Raw genomic sequence first — 8,254 nt, 5'->3', positions numbered from 1 at the left:
TTTTGTTTATTCTCTCTCTCGCTCTCTCCCGCTCTCTCTTTCTCCTGCCGGGACGGAGCTCAGTGTGGGCTCCCGCCCCTGGCCCACGGACCTGGGGATGATCAGCACACCATGATCTCACAGAGGTGTTTCGGAAGGACCGAGCCCAGTCGTTGCCACCCGTTTGGCCCTACGACTGTGCCATAGACCTGCTGCCAGGAGTTCCCTTACCCACCAGTCGCCTCTATAGCCTCTTGCTGCCGGAACGGGAAGCTATGGAAAAATACATAACTGAATCCCTCACTGCCGTACCTCTTCCTCACCTGTCGCAGCGGGATTCTTCTTTGTGGAAAAGAAGGATAAAACCCTTCGACCCTGTATTGACTATCGGGGCCTCAATAACATTACGGTCAAGAATAAATATCCACTGCCTCTGCTCACATCCGCTTTTGAACTTCTCCAGGGCGCCACCATATTCAGTAAACTGGACTTAAGAAACGCCCACCATCTGGTTCGGGTTCGGGACAGCGATGAATGGAAAACGGCGTTCAATACCCACCTCAGACATTTCGAGTATCTGGTCATGCCGTTCGGCCTCACCAACGCACCTGCAGTGTTCCAGGCTCTGGTCAATGATGTACTAAGAGATTTTATTAACCGATTTGTGTTTGTCTACCTAGACAACATTCTGATCTTCTCCTCTTCCCAAACTGAACACGAGACCCAGGTCCAGCTGGTGCTGCAACGCCTTCTCGAGAACCGACTGTTTGTCAAAAGCGAGAAATGTGAGTTTCATGTGCCCACGGTTGCCTTCCTAGGGTACATAATAGAACTATAACTATAACACAATATAACTATGATATCAGGATCTTACTGGGAAAAGCAGAGGCGGTGGTGTGTGTTTCATGATCAACAACAGCTGGTGTGATTATGCGAACGTGCACCCGGTCAAATCCTTCTGCTCACCGGACCTGGAGTACCTGATGATTAAGTGCCGGCCATTCTGGCTACCGAGGGAATTTACAGCAGTGATTATTACGGCTGTTTACATTCCCCCACAAGCCGACACTGACCGAGCACTCAGGGAACTGTACAGCGCGATCAGCAGCGAGGAAACCGCACACCCAGAGGCAGCGTTTATCACAGCCGGAGACTTTAATAAGGGAAACCTGAAGAAAGTCTCACCAAAACTCCATCAACACATCCTTTTCAACACACGTGGAAACCGGCAACTCGACCACTGTTACACCTCTTTCCGGGATGCGTACAAAGCCCTCCCCCGCGCCCCATTCGGCCAATCAGATCACTGCTCCATCCTGCTCCTGCCCGCCTACAGGCAGAAGCTGAAACAGGAAGCTCCAACCCGGAGGGCGGTGCACTGTTGGACGGACCAATCGGAGTCTGCGCTGCGGGACTGTTTTGATCACGCGGACTGGGAAATGTTTCACGTGGCCGCCAGAGACATTGATGAATACACAGACTCAGTCTGTGGATTTATCAGGAAATGCGTGGAAGATGTCGTCCCATCCAGAACAGTCAAATCCTTCCCAAATCAAAAACCCTGGATTAACGGAGATGTTCGCGCGGCACTGGCGGCACGGAACACCGCCTTTGCCTCCGCGAACACATCGGACTACAAACACGCACATTACCAACTCCGGAAGACGATCAAAGCAGCCAAACGTGAGTACAGGGACAGGGTGGAGCAACAGTTTGACAACCCTCGGAGTATGTGGCAGGGACTAAACACGATCACAGACTTTAGAGGGAAAACCAGCACACCGCAGACCACGGCCTCTCTGTGTGAGGATCTAAACGTATTCTACGCTAGATTCGACACAGCGAACACCATGAGACCGGACAGTGTGCGCACCGCGGATGACATCAGTGCGCACACTGTGTCTGAGGAGGATGTGCGGAAGTGCTTCAGGAAAGTGAACGCACGCAAAGCTACTGGTCCGGACGGGATTCCCGGCCGCGTCCTCAGGTCATGCGCGGCTCAGCTGGCTGGAGTGTTCACGCACATCTTCAACCTTTCCCTCTCTCTGTCTGTAGTCCCAGCCTGCTTCAAAATGGCCACCGTCGTCCCTGTACCCAAATCCTCCACCATCTCCTCATTGAACGACTGGCGACCTGTAGCCCTGACCCCCATCGTAAGCAAATGCTTCGAGAAGCTGGTCAGGGACTTCATCTGCTCTGCACTACCCGACTCACTGGACCCTCTACAGTTCGCATACCGCCACAACAGGTCCACTGATGATGCCATAGCCCTGACACTACACACTGCCCTGTCACACCTGGAGAAGAGAGACACGTATGTGAGGATGCTGTTTGTAGATTACAGCTCAGCATTCAATACCATCGTTCCCTCGAAGCTGGACAGGAAACTGCAGGATCTAGGACTGAGCAGCTCCCTCTGCAGCTGGATCCTTAGCTTCCTGTCTGACAGACGCCAGGTGGTCAGACTGGGCAGCATCACCTCATCCCCCATCACACTGAACACTGGTGCTCCACAGGGGTGTGTACTGAGCCCTCTCCTGTACTCACTCTACACCTACGACTGCACAGCCACTAACAGCTCCAACATCATTGTGAAGTTTGCGGACGACACTACAGTGGTGGGTCTTATCACCAACGGTGATGAGACGGCTTACAGGGAGGAGGTCAGCGCCCTGACCCACTGGTGTCAAGACAACCATCTCACCCTCAACGTCGCAAAGACAAAGGAGTTGATAGTGGACTTCCGGAGGTGCAGAGAAGTACACACCCCCATCACCATCAACGGCGCTGCTGTGGAGAGAGTGAGCAGCTTCCGGTTCCTTGGAGTACATCTGGCTGAGGATCTTACGTGGTCAGTACACACAAACAAAACAGTGAAGAAGGCGCAAATAGTGCCTCTTCTTTCTCAGGAGACTAAAAAGATTCGGCATGAGCCCCCGCATCCTCAGGACCTTCTATCACTGTGCCATTGAGAGCATCCTCACTGGATGCATCACCACCTGGTATGGCAACAGCACCGCCTACAACTGCAAAGCTCTCCAGCGAGTAGTGCGGTGCTCTGAACGGATAATTGGAGGTGAGCTTCCCTCCCTCCAAGACATCTACAGGAAGCGCTGCCTGAGGAAAGCGGGGAGGATCATCAAGGACTCCAGTCACCCCAGCCATAAACTGTTCAGACTACTTCCATCAGGAAGGAGGTTCTGCAGCATCCGGTCCCGAACCAGCAGACTGAGAGACAGCTTTTTCCATCAGGCCATCAGACTGCTGAACACGTCATAGACACCTCAGCTTCACTACTGGAACTTCAACATTATGCACTCCACACTGTATATAAATGCCACTTGTTTTGCACATATTCAACTCTGTATATTTTATATATTTTATTATTATTATTATTATTATTATTATTATTATTATTATTATTATTATTATTTTTATTTTTTATTTTTTATTTTTTTTTATTTTTTTTTACTATTTAATTTGTAAAAATGTGTATACACACACACACACACACACACACACACACACACACACACACGTAGGAAAATATTTAGTATACACATCCAGAAATGCATACACTATTATATATTGTACATATATTTATTAGTTTCAGGTTGGCCATTCTTGTATTTTGCTCGTTTGTGTTGTTGTGTTTGCACATCTCTGTTGCTTGTGGGGCTCGCACACAAGAATTTCACTCGCATGTGCTGTGCCAGTGTGCCTGCACATGTGATGTGACAATAAAAAGTGATTTGATTTGATTTGATTTGATTTGATTTGATGTTGGCGACCGGGAGCTGCTGGCGATTAAGCTCGCCTTAGAAGAATGGCGGCATTGGCTGGAGGGCACCACTCAACCCTTCGTGGTCTGGACAGATCACAAAAACTTGGCCTACCTCCAATCGGCGAAGCGTCTCAATGCTCAACAGGCCAGGTGGGCTCTGTTTTTCACTCGTTTCCACTTCTCAATCACCTACAGACCCGGTTCCCGAAACGTCAAACCTGATGCCCTCTCCCATCATTTCTCCGCTGCTGAAGACAAGGTGGATCCGGACCCCATCCTGCCGGTTTCCTGTACTATCGGAGCCATCACCTGGGAGATTGAGGCGGCTATCCAGGAGGCCCAAGAAACTGAACCGGATCAGGGAGGGGGGCCCACCCAAAGGCTCTATGTGTCATGATCCTGGGTCCTTTTGACCCAGCGTTTTGTGTTTTCTCTTCGCGATTTTGGTTCTGTTCTCTAATTGGTGTTTACCCTGTTCCCCCCGTGTGTTCCTGTTTTATTGTGAAGGTCTGCGTCTTATGTGAGTGTTTTCAGTTTGCCTCCCTGGCCTCCGGCAATCCGTGACAGTACGAACCAGCCACCATGGACCCTGCAGCAGTAAATCCGTCCAAGGAGCTCCGGGACGACGTTACATATAACGTGGAGATTCTCCTCGGGCTGTGGCTTGAAAACCCTCCAGAGGAGCTTCGCCGCGCCGTGGAAAGTCGGCTACAACGGCTCTTTTCCGGCCTGCCATGGCTCCTAACTTCGCTTCCTCCGACCATGCAGGCTTTTCTCCGGCTCACACCCCACCTTCTCTCAGCCACTCCTGCCTCGCTGCCCGACTCGCCGGATGTGGTCTTGCCCAGCCCGTCGGAGCCATCTGCGGGGAAGAAACGCCGATCGCGCCGCGGGCGCGCCACCCCACAGCCCGACGTTCGGACTTCTAATTCGCTGGCTGTGGTGAGTGAGGACTCTGTGTCGGTTCCAGACTTTGTGACTGTTCATTCAGGGGCTGTGTTTTGTGTGGCGGATGTCAACGCGAGCTGCTTATCGCCTGTGCAGCTACCGGCAGCTCAGTTAGCTCAGTTAGCTCCCCCGCAGCCTCTCTCAGCTCAGTTAGCTCCCCCGCAGCCTCTCTCAGCTCAGTTAGCTCCCCCGCAGCCTCTTTCAGCTCAGTTAGCTCCCCCGCAGCCTCTTTCAGCTCAGTTAGCTCCCCCGCAGCCACCCTCAGCTCAGTTAGCTCCCCCGCAGCCTCTCTCAGTTCAGTTTCCAGAGCCTCCCTCAGTTCAGTTTCCAGAGCCTGCCTCAGTTCAGTTTCCAGAGCCTGCCTCAGTTCAGTTTCCAGAGCCTCCCTCAGTTCAGTTTCCAGAGCCTCCCTCAGTTCAGTTTCCAGAGCCTCCTGTAGCGCAGGCCCCAGTAGCTCCAGTGCCGCCTGTAGCGCAGGCCCCAGTAGCTCCAGTGCCCCCGCTACCCGTAGCTCTGGCTCCAGTATCATCGTCTTCACTCATTCACTCCGTGCAGGGAGAAAGTTTAATTTCACCTCAAGGTGCTTTTCATGGTTCAGCCGCCATTGGCACAGTTTGCCGCTCCAGGGCCTCCCCAGAGGCTAGGTCTCAGTCCCCAGCTGATTCTGGACCCCTGAAGTCTAAGCAGCTACATGAGAACTGCGCCATATCAGCATTGCCTGTGCAGAGCCCGTGCTCAGTGCATTGCCAGTTGCCTTCGTGTTTGCCAGAGGACTCCATGACTGCTGGCTTAGTGATGACTTCTGCTGGAGGGTCCGAGGGACCGCTCTGGCCTTCGTCTCGTGTCTCCGCTGGAGGGTCCGACGGACCGCTCCGGCCTTTGTTTCCTGTTTCCGCTGGAGGGTCCAAGGGACCGCTCCGGCCTTTGTCTCCTGTTTCAGCTGGGGGGCCCGAGGTGCCCGTCCAGCAGCCTTCCTCGTCAGCTGGTGGTTCCGGAGAACCACACCAGCCTCATGCCACGTCAGCTGGAGGGCCCGAGGAGCCCGTCCAGCAGCCTTCCTCGTCAGCTGGTGGTTCCGGAGAACCACGCCAGCCTCATGCCTCGTCGGCTGGAGGGTCCGAGGGGCCCGTTCAGCCTCCTGTCTCCGCTGGAGGGTCCGAGGGGCCCGTTCAGCCTCCTGTCTCCGCTGGAGGGTCCGAGGAGCCCGTCCAGCCCCCTGCTGCAGCTTCGTCATCCTCGTCTGGTCCAGCTTCGTCATCCTCGCCTGGTCCAGCTTCATCATCCTCGCCTGGTCCAGCTTCATCCGAGTCATCATCCTCGTCTGGTCCAGCTTCATCCGTGTCTTCACCCTCGTCTGGTCCAGCTTCGTCCGTGTCTTCACCCTCGCCCGGTCCGGCCTCTGCCTGTGCTTCGCCCGGTCCGGCCTCTGCAGCCTCGCCTGGTCCGGATCGCCATCGCCTGAGTCGCCGCCGTTGCCTTCCGCACGGCTGGCCCCCGGACCGCCGTCGCCTGAGTGGCCGCCGTTGCCTTCCGCACGGCCGGCCCCCGGACCGCCGACGCCTGAGTGGCCGCCGTTGCCTTCCGCAAGGCCGGCCCCCCGAACTGTGTCCACGTCGCCGCCGTTGCCGTCCGCACGGTCGGCCCCCCGAACTGTGTCCACGTCGCTGCCGTTGCCGTCCCCGGCTGGCCCCCCGAACTGTTTTGGACTCCTGTGCTGTCGGCCCCCCGGCCGGCCCCCTGAACTGTTTTGGACTCCTGTGCTGTCGGCCCCCTGAGCTCTTCTGTTTTGAACTCTGTTTTTTCCTGTGTTCTGGTGTGCTTCGTTTCTTTTGGTTTTGGACTCGTTTTTTTGTTTTTGTCTTTTTGCCTTCTGGTGCTCCGGTTTTGTTTTGCTTCGGGCCCTCCTTCCTGGGCTCCCGCCCTGGTCGGGTTGTTTTCTGTTTTTTCTGGCTGTTTTGTTTCTTGTTGGGCTGTCTGGGGCCAGCCTTTGAGGGGGGGGGGGGTACTGTCATGATCCTGGGTCCTTTTGACCCAGCGTTTTGTGTTTTCTCTTCGCGATTTTGGTTCTGTTCTCTAATTGGTGTTTACCCTGTTCCCCCCCGTGTGTTCCTGTTTTATTGTGAAGGTCTGCGTCTTATGTGAGTGTTTTCAGTTTGCCTCCCTGGTCTCGTCATGTTAATCACTCCCAGCTGTGTCTCCCACCTGTGTGTAATCTCCCTGTGTTCTCTGAGTGTATTTAAGTTGTATTTTCTGTCTTGGTAATGGCTGGTTCGTCTGTGTTGTTTCCCCTTGGTCTCCCTGCGTCTTCCCGTATGTATTTCTCCGGACCTCCCTGCATCCTCATTCTGGTTTGTCTTCTTAGTTTACCCAGTTTAGGTCTCCAGTTTCATGTTTTGTCGCCACCGCTGTTTGTACTTACCCACCACTGTAAATAAACACTCACCTGCACCAGAGCTGCTGCCTTTTTGGTCCTTTCCTACAATCCCTCCGGCAATCCGTGACACTATGTTCCTCACTCCGTCAGGTCCCAGGTTCTGCAGTGGGCCCACACAGCCCGGTTCACCTGCCATCCAGGTATTCATCGCACCATCAAATTTCTCCAACGGTACTTCTGGTGGCCCTCACTCACCCAAGGAAGCTAAAGCTTCCTCACAATATGAGAATCCATGATGTCTTCCATGTTACACAAATAAAACCGGTCCAGTCCTCTGTGCCCTCCTTCCAGGCCCCCTCCTCCCGCCCGGCTCGTGGATGGGTTGCCAGCACACTTCATCACTCGCATCATGGACTCACGGCGCCGGGGGCGTGGCTGTCAGTACCTGGTGGACTGGGCAGGCTATGGCGTGGAGGAACGCTCCTGGGTCCCGTTCTGGATAAGAACATGGTTCGGGAGTTTCACCGCCTGCATCCGGACAAGCCTGGTGGGTTGCCGGAAGGCTCCTGTTGAGGGGGGGGGGGGGGTACTGTCATGGTCCCCGCACCTCGCGACATGACGTTGTTTTGTTTATTCTCTCTCTCGCCTCTGCTCTCTCTTTCTCTCTCGCTCTCTCCCGCTCTCTCTTTCTCCTGCCGGGGCGCAGCTCAGTGCGGGCTCCCGCCCCTGGCCCACGGACCTGGGGATGATCAGCACACCTGCCGCTGATTATGAATTAGAGTGCTACTTAAGATGGCGGACCTGCTCTACTCGTCGCTGGATCGTTGAGCCATCAGCGTCAGTCGTCCTGCAACCTGCAAGTTTAATTCGTGAGTCCGCCTGAACCTGGAAACTAACTGATTATCTGTATGTGTGTAGATTCCCCCTGGACCCGTTCCCTGTGCACTGTGACTGAGTGTGAGCCTGAGTGGTGGTGGAGAGAAGAGGAGCTGTTTGTGTTTAAGGAAGCCGTGTGGAAATCTTCCCCCTTGGACTCCTGCCCCTTTCACTCCTGGACCCTGGAACCCCGGCCCCTTTTCCCCAAACACCTTTGTGTATATATATATTTCACTGTGGAGAGCACTGTAAATAAATTCACTCTTGTTGGAGGGGGTTTGTGGAGGGGTTTG

The 8,254-nt window shown here is 54.3% G+C and overlaps 1 long non-coding RNA gene across 1 annotated transcript; it reads left to right on the top strand.

The window, feature by feature from the left end:
- The first annotated feature begins 6,723 nt into the window (after positions 1-6,723).
- LOC147331037 (uncharacterized) lies at positions 6,724-7,890 on the top strand. Its single transcript, XR_015129252.1, has 3 exons — positions 6,724-7,316; positions 7,437-7,632; positions 7,792-7,890. It is a non-coding gene; the product is annotated as an uncharacterized LOC147331037 (long non-coding RNA).
- Positions 7,891-8,254: the final 364 nt, after the last annotated feature.

This window comes from Aulonocara sp. 'chitande type north' Nkhata Bay, linkage group LG5 (genome assembly GCF_057382095.1).
Source record: "Aulonocara sp. 'chitande type north' Nkhata Bay isolate Kocher_YH1m ecotype deep benthic linkage group LG5, A_spYH_male_GT1.1, whole genome shotgun sequence".
In the NCBI taxonomy this organism is placed as follows: Eukaryota; Metazoa; Chordata; class Actinopteri; order Cichliformes; family Cichlidae; genus Aulonocara; species Aulonocara sp. 'chitande type north' Nkhata Bay.
The sequence above is the reverse complement of the archived record's forward strand: the minus strand, read 5'-3'. Positions and strand labels throughout refer to the sequence as shown.